Source organism: Nipponia nippon, unplaced genomic scaffold, assembly GCF_047370975.1.
Source record: "Nipponia nippon isolate SJK-2023a ecotype South Korea unplaced genomic scaffold, ASM4737097v1 scaffold_1, whole genome shotgun sequence".
Classification (NCBI taxonomy): domain Eukaryota; kingdom Metazoa; phylum Chordata; class Aves; order Pelecaniformes; family Threskiornithidae; genus Nipponia; species Nipponia nippon.
In genome coordinates, this window is record NW_028262290.1 from 93,582,938 (window position 1) to 93,600,283 (window position 17,346).

Sequence of the window (17,346 nt, forward strand, 5' to 3'; positions counted from 1 at the left end):
GTTGAGATAAAGACAGTTTAATAAGTAAAGCAAAAGCCATGCTCGCAGGCAAAGCAAAGCAAGGAATTCATTCACTCCTTCCCATGGGCAGGCAGGTGCTCAGCCATCCCCAGGAAAGCAGGGCTCCATCACACATTGACAGTTACTTGAGAAGACAAACGCCATCACTCCAAATGTCCCCCCCTTCCTTCCTCTTCCTCCAGCTTTATATGCTGAGCATGACGTCATGTGGTGTGGAATAGCCCTTTGGTCAGTTGGGGTCAGCTGTCCCGGCTGTGTCCCCTCCCAACTCCTTGTGCACCCCCAGCCTACTCACTGGTGGGGTGGGGTGAGAAGCAGAAAAGGCCTTGACTCTGCGTAGGCACTGCCCACCAATAACAAAAACATCCCTGTATTATCAAGACCATTTTCAGCACAAATCCAAAACATAGCCCCATACTAGCTACCATGAAGAAAATTAACTCTATCCCAGCCAAAACCAGCACAGTTAGACACCACTGTCTCAGTTATGCTGGTATTTTTAACGTATTCTTATGGAAATGTGGGGGGGGGGGGTTGTGTGGTTTGTTTTGTTTTAGTTTAGAAGGCAAGGCTTTTGCGTTACCCCATATCTCTGGCATTGGTATCCTAGCTATGTGATTGCCCGAATATCACCTTGATGTAGGGTATGGTTGAATTCCATTGAGGGTGTTAAATCCGGAGACTGTAGCAGGCTGTGTATGTATAGAACACGTCACTTTTGGTGTCTGGGGTAATCCGGATCTTACCTGTATTGTGGCTTTCTACTCTAAAAGTGTTACATGTTTTCAAGTGTCCTATGCTTTGCCCTCTTGGAAGCTAATTAACCTTCAAATATCAGGGTCCTCACTGAAAGCATTTCTGTGAAGAGCTAGCTAAAACTTAGAATTTCCAACATGGGGAAATTCTGACAAACAGGATTTGTTTGGGTTTGGAGGGTTTGGGAGGAAACAACAGAGGATGGTTGGGCTTTTTCTTGGCGGAAGTCAATTGAAATTAACTTTTTGACAGCAGAACTTCTCATCTTGTCTTTTCTTGGGAATGCTGGAGTTGAGCTGACTTTTGATACTTCAACCTGCATTTCACCACTGTGGCATATCGTCTTCAGGGTGTTGTCATTTAGGAACCTCAACATATTATTTACCCAAATGAGCCGGGATCTTTGGCCAAGTTGTTTCTCCCAGAATGAACTGAGACTTATGTCTCTCTTGTGCTTCCTGCACAGGCAGGTAGGAGGCATGCCTGCATAATGTGAAGAATTGCATCATCTTCTGAGGAAGGGCTTGTGATCCTCTGAAAAGAGTGGGGGCTTTAGGAGGTCCAAGGAGAGGCCATCATGTCGACTTTTGTAAGAAAAGGAAGTTAAATTGGTTTTGAATTACATTAGAGTGCATTGACTTGTGTTAAATATCATGTGGAGATGTTCCAACTCGGATCAGACAAAGAATGAAAAAGTGTCTTATGATTTTGTTGACTGGAGAAAATAAAACTTTCAGGAGAACTGAAATTCCCCGTGGAAACATTGATTTAATGAAAACTGCCTTACTGATAAGAAAATATTTATTTTGAAAAATTCCTGACAACATTTAAATTTAATAACTAGTTACCTTTATGTTGCCTATACTTTCCAAACTGCCTCTGTAACCCTGACTCTAAAGTGTCACTGGTCTGACTGATACAGAACATAAGGGCTACTACTTCAGTTCAAGCACTTGATCTGCTGGTGGCCTTGGCTTTTCCATAAAGCATCTTTACCCTGTTGTCAATGAAGTATTAATCCTCATCTTTCTACTTCTTAAAACTACTGAGTGGCTTTTGATGTAAGAGATGCTCTACTGGACTAGCCTGAAGATCCACCTAGGTAGTGTCTTGTCTTGAAATGACCATAGTGTGCGGATAAAGAATAATAAGACAGCACAGAGTGACTCGTCCTTTGGCATACCCTTCTTGTTACTGGGAAACAGTAATTTAAGAGCTTCCTGAGCTACAGTTTGCACTCAGTAATCTATAACGGATCTATAGTTTATAAATTTGTTTAGTCTCTCCACTGTGTGATGTGGCAATATGTTCTGCAACTTGGTTTTATTTTTAAATAAAAATATAGTATTTGTTTATTCTTTTTTCCACTAGGTATCCCCTGCTTTTTGTTGTTGTTGTTGTTATGGGAAGTATAAGAAATAGTTCCTATTCCTTTTCTTATTCATCATTTCATATACCTCTTAACCTCATTCATCTCTTCCCCAGACTGAAGCGTCAGGTCTGCTTAGTTTTTCCTTCTTTGGAAACAGTTGCAAACTTCTTATAGTTCTTGTCACTTGAGATCATCTGATCCCAAAATAGATGGAGAGACAATTGCACATGCAGTATGGATAGTTTTCGGGTTTATATCATGCAGTACTTGAGGAATTCAAGTAAACTTCAAAAAGTTCATTAATTGTGTTTTGGGGTTTTCCAGGTTGGAAAAAGGTCTGGTCCCCAGAGTTCAATGTTTTCATGTTTGTGATGAGTTGTTTAAGCAAGAACCCAGCGGTGCTGGGAAGTACAAAAAAAGATGGTGCTTTAGATTTATTTTGGGGCGAGGTGAGGTGAGGTGAGGTTGGAAAAAGGATAAGACAAAAGCAAACTCAGAAGACCACTGGTCCTCATAAAGATCTGCCTAGAGACTTTGAGATCTAAAGCCTGTTTCAGCAGAGGATTCAGTTTTACACATAGAGTAGTGTAGCTCAACTTACCAATCCTTGCAAATACCAGGAGTTCAGAAGTGAAGCCCCTCAGAGTACCATCTGTTCTAGGAAGATGGATTGTAAAGTTGTTTGTCTTGTCTGTCCACCCCCACCCATATAAAACATGAGCATTTCCACCCCATAGACACTTAAATTTTTAATACAGTCAGCAGAACCTTAATTTCAGCTGTTAGTTTAGGGAAGTCTTGAAGGATTTCTCTTTAATTCTGGATATTACCACTTTCATGCTTCAGAACTGGCTCCAAACTCTTTGATAACTAGAATTACAGCAATTTAATTTTATATTTGTATTACTGCTGTGTAGTACAAAGTAAATCCTCTCCCCCAATAATCAATAACAGTAATCAGTAACAGTTAAATGTATTTTCAATTAAAATTATTAAAATGTCAAATAATACCGCAAAATGTACTTCCATGGTCAGTCATTGCCATCTTATTTCTCCTAATTTTATCTGTCAAACTGAATTTATCTAAATTTGGTGGCAACTTTTAATAGGATTTTTATTTTTTTAAGTCTTAATATTTTTTTTTTCAAGTAAGAACTTACTCCACTTTGTAAGAATAACTTCCCTAATTTGTGACAGTATTTTGAATTCTCAGTTTCCCTCCCTTTTTACACAAATGCACATATCACTCTTCTTCAAAATATAATCTATTCGTGGTTGCTAGATCCAAGTATTAGTAAGTCAATCTGATCACGTGAATAGACTATCCATCATGGTATCCAAATACTCCCTTATCCAAACTGATGGTCACATCTAAAACAGCAGTAGTAAGCATAACACTGTAAACATATGCTGCCTTGGATAAAACCTTGGAGGGAAAAGGAAACACTGGTGAATCTGATTTTTTTTGGGGGGGGCATGGGGAGGAATGGTGGTGTAGACTGCAAAGTGGATGCCTTGGTCCAGACAGGATACTGGCACTTGGAAAGCTGTGAAGGTGTAAGACACAATTTAATGGCAGCGTTTTAGGGTTTAAGGAGGCTGGTTAAAACAGTTATAGCTGACGGCAGAAGAAAGCTTACACTGCTTCTAGTACACACGTTACACTCAACAAAAGGGCTGTCACTCTCATAATGTTAAGCTAAAAAAGAAAGGCGGAATAAATGTCTGCTCTAGCAGTAGTTGGTCTGCGAGAGTATCTCTATTTCATATCCCATCATAGACTGGTAGGTAGGAAAAAAAGCATCCCATTATAAGTTAAGGTACTGTTAGCAGGGTGTCTTTAAGGTACATACACACAGACACATACAAAATCCTTTAGAAGTAGTAAACCGTTTTCCCCCAGATTTCTTTTGAAAAGCGACACTCGCTGTTTGTGGAACCTGAAATGAAATTTCACATTCATCAGTAACTTTATCCTTTAGGATTAAAGAGGAGTCTGTTTCTCTTCCCTTCCTCCTCACTCCAGTGAGATGTCACAGAGTTCTGGAAGCATCAAGACAAATAATGTCATTCAGAAATTGGCATCTGAATATCTGGATTAAAAAAAACCCCAAAACTTGACTTAAATGCTTTTGCAGTTTGGAAGCAGTCATGCATTGTTTTTTTTTTTTGAAACGGGGCTCTCTGAATGAAGATTCCAATCTGGCCCTTGAATAATTATTTCTAAATGTGAGATGATGAGTTAAAATGATATTGTGTCTACAGAACAAAATAAAAACTTTTCATAACCCTTCTTGCATTTATGGGGAGTACTGATATAGGTTCCTTGCCAAATTTTGTTTCTTTTATTTTTCTGGATTGGGATGGTTTCATTTTTACTTATCCTCTGTTTTAGTTGTTAGAAAACAAGACTTCTTTAAACATGCAGTCAGGGTAAGCAATACATAGAAGAAGAGACAAAGTCCTAATCCTTTGTTTTGACACCACATTGTACTTGATTACTGTGAAAAGATTCATGTCATAAAACAAATGATTAAAGACTTTCAGTAGAAAAGCTTTTGAAGGAGACGGACTTTTCAAAACTGTGAAATCATCCTCGTATAATTGAAGGCATTTCAAAAACAAGGAGTGAAAGACAAACATATGCAAGGAAGAAATTGGAAGGTTTTAATTCATACAGTTTCCAGTATTCTATGAAATGTAATTAATTAGTCTTTAAGAATCCTTGATTATGCAATTATCCTTAATACTTATATACAATTTGTAATTATTTTAATGCGTATAAATTCAGTATTCAGGCTTTAAAGTAATCTCCAAAAATAATGCATTCCTTTGGGTAACTTCCTCATCTCTGATTTTTTTTCAGGTTGAGGGTTAAATTTTCTTTGTGTTCATGACAAACCCATGTAAACCATGCTGCTGCCGAACTGCAGCAGTCTTCACCATAATTCCACATTCTCGTTATTCCAGAAAAACTCACCACTGCTCTATCTCTGCTTACTTTTTTTTTTTTCCTGCTCTGTCCCACTTCCATCATATAAGCGTATGATTACACAATAAACCAGCTGAAAACCAAAACATTTTGGGATGTATTTATTTTTAGGCAGATCCATTCACCAGTTTAATTCATAACATTGTTACTTTCTGCAGAAGGAAGGAATCATCTATGTCCTTCGCAGTAGGAGAGCCAAGTTGTTCCAGATTCAACAGAATATGAAACAAAGGTGTTTGTTGTCATGGATTATAATTATGAGAACAAGGAAGGGTTTTTTTTAAGACCTTGTCTGTTGAGGGGGAAAAAAACCTAAATAAATCTTACATTCCCCCAGAAATGTAGTACATGTATTACTAACATGCCTTTAAAAAAAAACCAAAACCAACAACAACAAACCCCCAACAAAACCCAGAAAGTTTTAGGAGGAAAGCACTTTTTGAAAGAAAAAAAAAGAGTTGAAGGAATTATTAAAGGATATTTAACTTTACCTAATGCTTAACGGTTTGTGTGATTTAAGATTAAAAAAATCTTTCTCACATTAATGGCATGACTAATCTCACTCAATATAATGAAAAGCATAGCCTTAAAATCAAAGTCTAAATTAATCAGTGATAGATATCTTGGTGACTGAGTAGTAATAATAAAAATAGCAAGGAAAAAGCTGAACCTTTGTGTTACTCAAGTAGCAAGGTGTGGAAGATGCAGGCTCATGAACTACATGACAAAGTGCAGCAGTTTGGACACAGTTTCCAGGAAATCCCTTTACAAAATCATTAGTGCTTTGGATTGCATCTAAATTTGTGCATTTGTTTTGGAGATTCAGTTCTCTTCTTTGTAGCACCACTGTAACAGTAACAATATCAATTATTTTAGTTTAATTTTTGAGTAACTGTAGAGATAAGACTAAATCCTGTGCTGAGTAGCGCTAATTGTACTTTATGGTGCTAAAGTATTAAAAAAACTATCATAAACTATCGCAAAAGACCTTTAATATGCAAGCATCTTTTTTAAAGGTATGTTTTAAAACATACTCAAGTTAACCACTAGCTATTTTGAATTTACAGGTGTTACTGGACATTGCCAACAGATGACTAGACTAATTACCAGCACCTGAAAAAAGGGATATTATCTGGTTTTAAAGAAGATCCTGAATTCAAAAGATTTTCAAAAAATGTGACTATTTCTAGAAACAGATGGACTTGTGGCAAGCAATTTGCAGCATAAATTCTTTGGATGCAGTATAGGTATGCAGTAATAATGCTAGGTATGAAGACATGTAGAGAAAAAGGAACTCTCACCTGTCCTTCCAGTCAAATTTGAAAGAAAGTGAAATACACCTCTATATTTCAATGTTACTGAACTGTACTATGACAAAATAAGTATAATGCAATATTCCTGGAATTTGGCACCTTGCTTCTAAATATATTATTTCTATTTTACGTAGGCAGGGATTACCAAGGCTAGAAGTTTGGAAGACCAACATGCTAGACCTTGCCTGAGCATTTCCTGAATTTGAGGACTTTGTGCAAAGAAACCAACCGGCATTACTTCTGCAGGAAAGGCGTTTCGGGAGGCAGTAACTATTTCGGAAGGGTAACTCCCCAGTGTTGACACTGGCCTGTGATGTCCGTTTCTCAGTGCAGGCAATCCATAAATAATGCTTATGATGCAATGTGAAGATAATTTTACGTGAGACTTTTTACATTCTTTTTGTAGCATTAGTTTGGATATCAGGTTTTTTTTAATGGAGAAAGGGGAATAATGCTAAAATGTTACATGTGAAAAACAGGTCTTAAGTAGAAAAGTGTTCACGCTTACACTGCGTATTTAAACTGACTTTAAATATGAAAAGACATAGTGAAAGGGAAAATAGATCCCAGTGTATTGCATGCTTAAGTCTTGATTCTCCACACACACATTAGTGAATTTGTGTGTTTCATAAACAAAGAGGTAAGACAGCCATTTGTTCTCTACAGTCTATACAGTATAGAAATAATAATTTGAGATCCGTCGGTGAAATTGTACACATAACTAAGGCAAAAAGAAAGGTTTGGGTCTAACTTAAAACACTTTCTCTATAATAAAAAAACCTGTTTGTGAACAGTGACTGTACCACGAACAGGTGCATAGATTAAAGTGAACGTAATGATTTTTAATTTTTTAAAAAAATAAAAGCAGTGTTATTTTGCAGGGTATTCTACAAATTACTTCAGTGTTGAAACCAGAGAAATGAGTAAGGGTTCAATATGCCATTACAGTATAAAATGAAGAGGAAAATAATCCTCAAGGCGTTATTTGGAGAGCAAACTATGAAGTGGGATTAGGAAAAGCACTGCAAATAGCAGTATCAGATTCAGACAGGGACAAACACAGGAAAAAGAATAAAAAGCAACTGAGACTGAAGGAGATGGCATGAGAGATGATTTTTTTTCTTTTCCAGGAACTACTCTCTTAAACAGATGAAGTATTATCTTAGAAGGGAGTACAGCAAGTGGGTGAGGATGCACCAAAAGCCATACAGTATCCGTATCTGGTGGAAAATACAGGAAGATATGTCCTTCCTCTGCAAAAGAGCATGTGGTAGTTTACTTACAATAATTTTGTAGTAATAATAGAAAGTTGCCAGATTATTTTATGTGACATCTCTGCAGAGGGAAAGACTTGAATGCAAGTAGAGAAGGAAGTTTGTGCTTGTAGAAGGTAACTCTTGGTTCCTTTGTTCTTGCGGGTGGACTTTAACAAGTTATAATGCCATGCCATTTCTGCCTCAATGAAGATTTCAGCCATGGTTCTTTTTAGGAAGAAGCTCTGGCTTTCCACAGACTTTAAAGAGCATTGGCAAAATCTGCAGAACAAATAGTTTAGGTTTCATAAACGTCTGTGTTGTAACCTTAAACGGCATAGTTTTTAAGTGTTTTATCAAGAGTGCAATGGCTACTTCATGCTACAGCCAATTTTGAGTCAATGTTTTCTGGACAAAAATAATGGGCAAGAAGAAGTGTCTTGAGTAACAAATAACTTTTTAAATTTTATTACCTGATTCTGGAAACTGTGTGTATTTTTCCTTATCTTACTTCGTTCCAGAGGATAGCAAATAGAAGATTCTTCTGAAGAAGGTTTTCATATCTATATTACTTCAGAAATTCTTGTTAATCATGCAATAGAGAAGTTGCTGCTACCCAGCTTTTATATGCCAAAGATCACAAACTTACTTGTATGTACTCTGAATTTTTTTTTTGTTAGGAAGGTATACACTGGAAGAATGTTATAAAACTTCTGTTTTTTCACAAATAAACTTTAAAACCTTGCAAGCTGGAAGAATCTTTGCCAACCAGAGTTACCAGTGATCCCACAGCTTTATTTGTACCCCACAGCCCAGTTCCAAAAGAAAATGGGAGAGTGGAGTCATGGAAGCTGTAGTGGTATTAAGTAAGAAACAAGAATTTAGGTTCAGACTAGAAGCTCGGGAGATGGAGGGGCTTGAGACCTAAAACAGAGAAATGCCTTTTTCCAACTGGAAAAATAGTTCATCTGCTAATAAATCCCATAGAGAAACAGAATGTCAGAACTAAGAGGCAGCTGTGCAGCACTGAGGTTGATTAATTAGGGGAAATTTCCATATGACCAGCTTTTCTAGATGGGATTAGATCAAGTATTGAGAAAAATCATATTGCAGGCAGAGCGACTGGGGACCTGTGGTCATACAGTACGTTCTTCTAGGATGTGTTGGAATTGAGGTAAGGAATACAGAAAGAGCCAGTAAGTAATGTTGTTAACTATGCTCTGGAACTGTTTAGTGTGTTTTTCTGTATTTGAAAACAAAAATGCAGTCATGGTCTTGTATCCAGAAGCTTGACTTATGTCTTGCTGAAATAAGCTTTTGGTGCAAGGGTGAGAGGAGCCTGGTAGGACGCCATAAGTGCATATTGTGCCTTCTCGGATGCAGTGATTCCGAAGAAAGCTGTTGTGACTGTCTTTACTTAGGACAAGCACCTCAGGACCCCTAAGAGAAAAAAGAAACGAGAGTGCTACTGAATAAGATTCTAAGAGCTTATGTGAGGTCTAATGTCCCTTCTTACTGAGGTTTGGTCAAGAGATCTACAGCAGCAGACTCATGTCATTCCCTTCTGCAAGCAGTAGGCTGCTGAAAAGCCTCATTTGATTTTGGTAGATAAAAGTTTTATTGTAGAATTAAGTGGTATTTGATAAATTACATACAGCATACCAAGTTCCCTCTTCATCTGTCCTGTGATTTTCTTGCTCTTCTTTCTTGTTACAGTTCCTGTTTCTGAAGTTTGCTTAGCCATGACAAAGTGTTCTCTAACATATTTGGAGTGAGGTTTTGATGTGACCTGCTCTCTCCTTAAGATATTCTTTTTAAATAAAATACTTTGAATCTTTATCAGTCATTTGCCTTTATAGAGTCTTTGTAATTGAGCACTGTCAAAGGTTCAGTTTCTCCTGCTTTGAAAGGAAAAGTCTGTAGTCTTGATGCTTAATGTTGATGAATTCTTCATCTGCTGCTCTGTATTATTCTAGCTGAAGGATAAAGTGATGATTTCTGTTGGCCTTATACGTTAAGTAAATAATAGTCAAGCTGTTGAGGCTCTTACTGTGAGGTAGCTTTAATTTATTACTATGTTTTCCCAAATTATCACATCCCAAAACATGATCATCTTTGGGTGAAAGATTTGTCTTTCATGTTGCCAGAGTTGCCAATAATAAATATACATTTCAATTTTCTATATTTTTTTCTTTGGGATAGTGTTGGTTGCACCAAGTTTGGGACCTGCACCTTTCATGGCTAGGTATAAAGACAAATGTGTAGAGAGAAAGGAACTCTCACCTGTCCTTCCAGTCAAATTTGAAAGAAAGTGAAATACACTTCTGTATTTCATTGTTACTGAACTGTACTATACCAGCAGCAGAATTTGACAAGTGCAGGTGGCATATTTACCCCTGGGAAAAAAAATCCAGGATTTGCTTCCTGGGATATAGATTTTACAAATTAATTGAAGATGTGAAGAATTTCCTTTGGAATTCTATGTGTGGGTGATGCTGAGATCTTCTAGTAACTAGTGATGAGAAACATTTTGATAACTTTATGAGAATAACACAGCAATACTTATGTAATAGCTTTGACCATTCAGAATGCATATCTTAAATCAAATGCTAGTAGTTTCTAATAGTTTCTTCTGATTAGGGCCATTTCCATTTAAGAAGATAAACCGATTTGATGTTACTTGTTCTTATTTCAAAAGGAGGAAAACAGTGCATGTTTGGTAAGAATACATTGTTGCAGGCATTTTTTTATATTCACTATTGGTACAAATATTGACAACTTTTCATGTATTTTCATTCTGCTTTTGTGCAAAATAGAAAATTTATAAGACACTCTCATATCTTTGTAAATCAAAGTTTAGCACTGTTACGAAAAGTGAGTTGACGAGAGTAAGATTTTCTAACCATTTTTGCAGTAGCTAGATAATTATAGTTAGGGTAAGGCAGTTGATAAATTCTGCAGTAGGCTGTAACTTGCACAACCACTTGCTGTGATTATTTCTATGTAAATTGTATCTGGAAAGATCTGTGATGCTGACATTTTAGCATCAGTCATCAGTGGTGACTTGTGAGGAAGTAAATCTCAGGCAAACTGCTTCTCCAGTAAGTTATTTCTCCAAAGCAAAGTGACTATGTCACAGGCTCTCCTTCCCCACCAGCTTCCTTGGTGTCCTCTATGGAAAAGGCTTTCTAAGATCTTTTTCTCTGATTGCAAACTGTACTTTTCAATAGATCATAAAGGAGCTGCAGGTACAGTGATGCTCAGTTTGTTGAGTGTAAGTACAGGGCATAAAACTTCCTAAAGTGCCTTTTCAGGAGGTGGCTGTGCAGCCAGGATTGGCACATGCCACGTCTGTGATTCCCTGCAACCATTGGTGTTGATGAGAATGTGGTAATTAAATTATTTTGTCTATTGTCTTTCTATGGAAGGATATAAGTCATAAATTACAAGCTTGACTGAGACAATTGTCTTTTTATAGGCAACTTGATTAGAAATTTATACAGAGGGTGAATTAAAACTTTAATTATGACTTGCAGGCCAGTATATTAATTGAATGTTGCAGATAGCCACAAAGTTAGATCTTGCATGACTTGTGTCCAGGAATCCTAAAAGAATGGACAGTCTTTGATTGAAATAAAGCTGGGGGGAGAGAGAAATCTTAATATTTGTTTTAGCATGGTTATTTAATTTTTGGAAGGAGGGTTGAGATATGCAGTTCTCTTTATTGCACTGCTAGCATGAAGGACCACTGGAAGTGTATTAGCCCTTTATGTGACTCCTGTTCATAGACACGAATGTGTTCCAACTTCACTGCACACGCTGCTTCCTCAAAAGGAGGCTGGGAGTGGCTGCGGGTTGTAAAGCGATGATCTTGTATGAACTTGTCCTGCTGGTCCCAATTGCCAGAAGACAGTCGAGTGGGTGAACTCTGTATTGGCAGGCCTTGGGCCAGATCAGGTATCATCCCTCATCCCAGAGCTGTCACAAAAGTAACACGCAAGCTGTATCATCTGCTGTAGCTAATTTGACAGAAAGGCAATAATCCACCCACATCTGATCCATACTTATTTTGTACAGCTCTGGTTTCCAGAACAATATATATGTATTACAGTCATCACCGTAGGCAGAGAGTCCTGTACCGTATAGACGCTCTGGCCAGTCATGCTATAAGGATGCAGCGTCTCAGTTTACAACAGTTTATCGACTGTTAATCCAATCACTCTGTCCTGCTAATCAAATCAGTCAGCTCCAGGAGCATGTGGCAGCAGGCTTACGTTTGCTCTCAGGCGAATGGAGTAACACGGACCTGCAGTGAAGATGAACTCTAGGATTTATACAGTATCCTAGTGTAATTTTTTAATGATGTTATTTGAATTTAAATCTTAGAATACTATGGTTTTGCTATTCTGAACATATGCGTGTTAAGCTGTTTATAAAATTTACCTGCTGGTGCTAACTGCAGTGAGCAATGCTCTAAACTGGTGTTAAGTCATACTATTGGAAATTATGTATTTGCTAATAAAATGCGTACATTGAAGATTTTAGTGCACATTTTGCAGAGCTTCAGGTGTATTTTGACATCCTCATCGTATTTGTTTTTGAATAACTGTCTTCACAAAACTACTTTCTCCTTTTACTTTAAGCAAAACTTGGCACTTAACCGTTTTCATGTGTTGCATACTGCTGTATATTAGTTGCATTTTTTAATGTAGATTGAATTTATTTTATTTACAATAAGAAATATCTGAATACTGTTTATCGTTGACCTCTGCAAGATTGTAATAAATAGAGGATACAGTTATTCATAAACATTGCTGATTGCTTATGGATGATCATTTAGGTCCCATTTGTACATAGAACAGTTTCCAGTTTAACCAAGGGTGACAGTTCACATGTAGCACATGCATGTGTGCAAGACTTGCATTTATTCTAGCTCCAGTCTCTGAATTGGGGAATGTCTATGGTAGTAACTTGGCTCAGTTGGAGAAAATCAGTAGAGTGAAGCAGTTGGTGCTGTGGCCCCCACCTCTACATATTCTGCTTTGCAGCACTTTTATTTTGGACTAGATTTAGTGGAGCCTTTCAGGATCAAATATCAATGCCACAATGTGTGTTGAAACTGTTCAGAGCTGTTATTTGCTTGGACCTGTGTGCTCCCTTAGGGGTTGAAGCACAACCGACAACACCATTGCATTGGTACCTTTCCATGTCCAGTTTATATTTCTCTATAAAGAATCCACATCATGTATACCAAAACTGGTCTGTGAACAAAACCATTGCACAGTAAGTGGGAATAGTGTGGAGGGAAGAAGGATTTGCTTCTAAATTGCGCTATTGCTCTGAACCAAATACTAGTGTAAACATAGCCTTCAGCTAACAGAAGGCGGCCTTCTATATTTTACAGACAACAGATAAAGTCAAATAGATTCTGTTCTGTTAACTTTAAATTAATTTAGCCTGAAATGAATGTGAGTACAGAGAGGAACATGATGGGAATGGAAAATGGATTTATGATAAACAAGGCAGCGCTCATTGAATATTTACATGCCTACTTATATGTTTATTTTGCTCATTCTGTTTTTTTGTTGCCCCCCCCAACAGCTCTACCTTTAGTTTAATCTCTTCAAATCTTCTGTTAAAGTATGATCTTTATGTGTGTGTGTATATATATATAAATAACACATATATACACACATACACATACAGAGTATGCCTTATATAGAGTTTACAAATGTGTCCAAATTACAATGCTTTGGACATCCTTTTGAATTTCATGCTTACTTTTATTGACCCGAAGTAAAGATCTTTCATTGCGGGTTAAGATTGCATGTCCTTTTTCTGACCGCAGCAGAACGAAGAGGTTATTATACCTGTCCTGCCCATAGGTATTTGTTGTCCTCTGCTGAAAGCTGCAGTCCTCTTAGATGTGTCAGAAAATACCGCATTTGTGGCTGCTCTCCAAACCAGTTATTTCAGGATGCCTACATTAGCTCAGGTATTCTTAATATCTAAACCAGGTCACTTTGACAGAACTACATTAGGGAATAATTACAGAAGAAGTTGTGCTGACAGATGGGAAGGAGCTGTTGTCTCTGAGCACAGGACAGGGAGGAGCGGTTGCAGCATTGCTGTTGTCACCTGGCGCAGCTGTAGCCAAACAGCAGTTTGGCCTGCATCCTTCTCTTGTTCTTGTCCATTTTTTGAAACAGTCTAAGTGTGGTATATTTTGCTAATAAAAGCAATTAAAATCAAATGTATCTGCTTCCTCAGGGAGAGAAAGCAAACGGGAACCGATTCTCACCACATTCATGGAGGGAAGGGCAATTTACCATTTTACAGACAGGAAATCTCAGGTATAATTATGGTGGGTGGGATTATAATTTGGGCACTCCAGTGTTGGATTATACCTCTGAGCAGTGTTTTGTTTTTCTGTCAGTTTTTCTGCTGGCTGAGTTTTTGAGTGTCATTGATCAGTACCCCACGTGGGGAAAGTGATAACTTAGCATGCTAAAATAAACTGGGAGATGTTATCTTTTGCCACCCAGATAGTTTGCCTGATAACTCTCCCTCACATTTGTTTTATCTTTCCTTTTTATATAAGTCTCCATTTTGTTTTGACTCTTCTACAACGCCTGAAAACTAACCATTAGCGGCAAATCCTGGCAGTACCGAACTTTTTAATTACTAAAAATAAATATTACCCTATGGCAGAAGGCATTGGACACTGTAGAAATGGTAGTTGGCACGAACAAGTTGTCGCCAGCATTTCTGGCGTGACTATGGCAAAGGATGTGGTCTTGCTCTTCCCCTGGTGCCTAGAGGCTCTCTGCCAGTCTGTAACTCTCTGAACTCACTCGGCATAAGATCAGAAAAGCAGCCGCTCAGCTCCAGGGCCACAATAGCCGGGGTCGAAGCAGCACTGCCTGTCTGGCTGTTCCCTAGCTGTTCCGACAGGTTAGCTGCATCATCAAACCGCACCATAACTGAAGTGTCAGGAAGTAGGAACGTAGGCTTTTTCCCCACCCAGTTATATTCTTTTTTTTTTTCTTTTTTTTTTTCCACTTTAATATTTGGATGTAAGTCGTTAGCATCTTCTAACATAAGACTCTGAGGTGTCTTGCATTGTATTTCATGTTATGTCTCCACTGTATACCAAAGTAGAAATGGATGACTTGGACAAGCTTTCTTTTTCAGTAGGAAAAGAGGAGAAGTACAAGTTTGTAGTCTCTGGTTTTGCCATGAAAGAGTTTAAGTAAGCCACTAGTTCAGGATGGATATTCCTATTCCTGTTCTATACTCAAACCCTGTGTGCGTTGTGGAAGCATTCCAGTTTCCTCTTCCCAAATCTGTCTGAGGAACGCTTACGTAGCCGTTATCACCAGCAAAAGTATTGAGGCAGAATATTCCTGAGCAGTTTTTCAAGTGGTCCTAGGGGAGTTAGACTAAACAAGCTGAGGCAATCCAAAAAGTCCCTCACTAAAGCTCTGAAGCCATATGATAAATTGTGTATCACAGGTTAATTGCTATAATTTTTGTGTAGCAAATAAAATAGAAATAATCTCCTTTTAATCAAAAAGAGCAGCATCAAAGTAGGTTTTGTTGCAGTCTTGGACAATACAGCTAAATATAACAGTTTTCTTTATGCATTTCTGTTTGCTCTATAAATCATCAAGTTAGGAATGGATTTTTGCGTCTCCTGTTCTAGAGTTCATCTGTTATCTCTGCAAGGTATCTGTTTTTTTGGATGAGAGTGATGGCTTCCTGCTTGAAAAGGGCATGTCCTTAATGGGTGCCTTTCAGTATTTAAAGACGTCAGTAGAATTTTGTGCCCAGCAATCGATGCTGTTTGTTACGAAGATTTCCTGCTAGAAAATAGAAATACCTTCCTAGTAGTAGAGATCTTTCTCCAAGAATCGTATTTTCAAAATCTGTTTTAGAAGGTTGAGAGAGGGAGAGAGGATAAGCAAGACTATTGCAGTAACTGCTTTTTTGTCATATCGAGTTGGATTCATGAGTTTGTTTTTATTTTTTAATTTAACATGTCTGGCTTAATACTTGAAGGTCTTTTTACTCAGTCTCTACTAAAAAATTTTTGAAGGCATATTTCTCCATAATGACTTTCTTATTTGGGGTAGCATTTTTGTTAAGATATTCTTAAATATAGTCTCATGGAAAAATAGTAGTTTCATTTTTCTAGCTGTATGGTTTTTTAAGTCCAATAACTTTACTAAAAAGTGAAATAACCAGAACAAAAATAGTTTTAATGTACTTTAACATTTTAAATAATATTTGGACAATTTATATTGCATTACTCTCTATAAAATGTATTGAATTGTACAACTGAGTAACAAGGTAAGGGTGGAGTTAGTCTGACAGTTTGTGTTTGGTTTTTATTTGTGTGTTGTTGTTTTGCATTTTTTTGTTTTGTTTTGTTTTTTTTTAAGACCTATGCAAACAGAGCTATGTAACATCCTAATGACAGGACAGCACAGTACAACACCTGCAGGGTGTCGCATGTAAGTTCTAGGATGGCTAGTTGCTGCTGAGATTATAAGGATAGTAATCATTTAACCTCACTGTTGAAAACCAGGCAGTACATTATAATAATGTGCCACATATAAACCTGAGGTGCGCTCTTAAGTGCATCTGTTATCAACAATCACATGATTTGATAATGACAGACATACCTGTATTCTCCTTCCGTCCTTCCAAACTGTTCTGTCGATGTTCCATTCGGTTAAATGCCACTCCAGTAAATGGTACTGGTCTTCAGAGATTCTCCTAGGTATGTGTGATCTTAGCTTACATGTGTGGTCCTCATTCATGAGGGGCTAAGCACTAGGGCTAGTAAATAAGTGGTAGTCCCACCCCATTCCCACCTCCCCCCGCCCCCTCGCCCCCACCTTTTTTTTCTTAAAAAGAACGAAAAGGAAGATAAAGATGTGGAAGAAAACTGTATTGGTCCCATAATTGAAATGAAGTGGGCTAGAGGATTTACCAGAAGGAGCAGCCTGGGTAGGAAAAATGAAATAAAAAGGGGAAATCCCGAGACTAGCCTTGCAGTTACGTCTCTTTTTCTGTGAAAGAGTTCCCTTTCTGCAGGACTAGCATGAGTGGCATGAGTTTTGGTACGAGGCACGAGCCTCTGTCCCTGCAGCTGCTGCTGTCTGCCCTGTCTGCTTTACCCCGGTGCCTGAATTCCTCTAGCCTGTGGGTCCCACGTGCAGTTGTACCATGTGCATGTTAATACTTGTGACATAAATATCATCTCTATTTGCAGATAAGTGAGGCATGGTAATTTGTTCAACTATGTGTATCAAAGACTCTGGCCAAAACAAGTCCTCTGTTTTCACAAGAAGAACAGCCTCTAAAAAAAAAATCTCCTGTATTTGCCCCAGTTTCTGAGCTGTACCATATTGTCTCTGGTAACTAAAGGATAGCTCACTGTAAGTAAGAGATTCTCACATATGCCTTATGCTAAGCAAGCAAATTATTCAAACAATATCAAATTGATAAGTTTTGTAAGGTAAACACACTGTGTTTATACAGCATATTTAAACATGACCTCTATATTCAGAGAGGGAAATCCTATCCACGTTGAAGTCAACTGTAATATGTCATATTCAGGTTCTTGTGCAT

At 37.8% G+C, this 17,346-nt stretch overlaps 1 protein-coding gene across 2 annotated transcripts in view; it reads left to right on the forward strand.

Moving 5' to 3' along the window:
* CDYL (chromodomain Y like) overlaps positions 1-17,346 on the forward strand; it is a 107,131-nt gene that overhangs the window by 30,376 nt on the left and 59,409 nt on the right. The window lies entirely within an intron of this gene.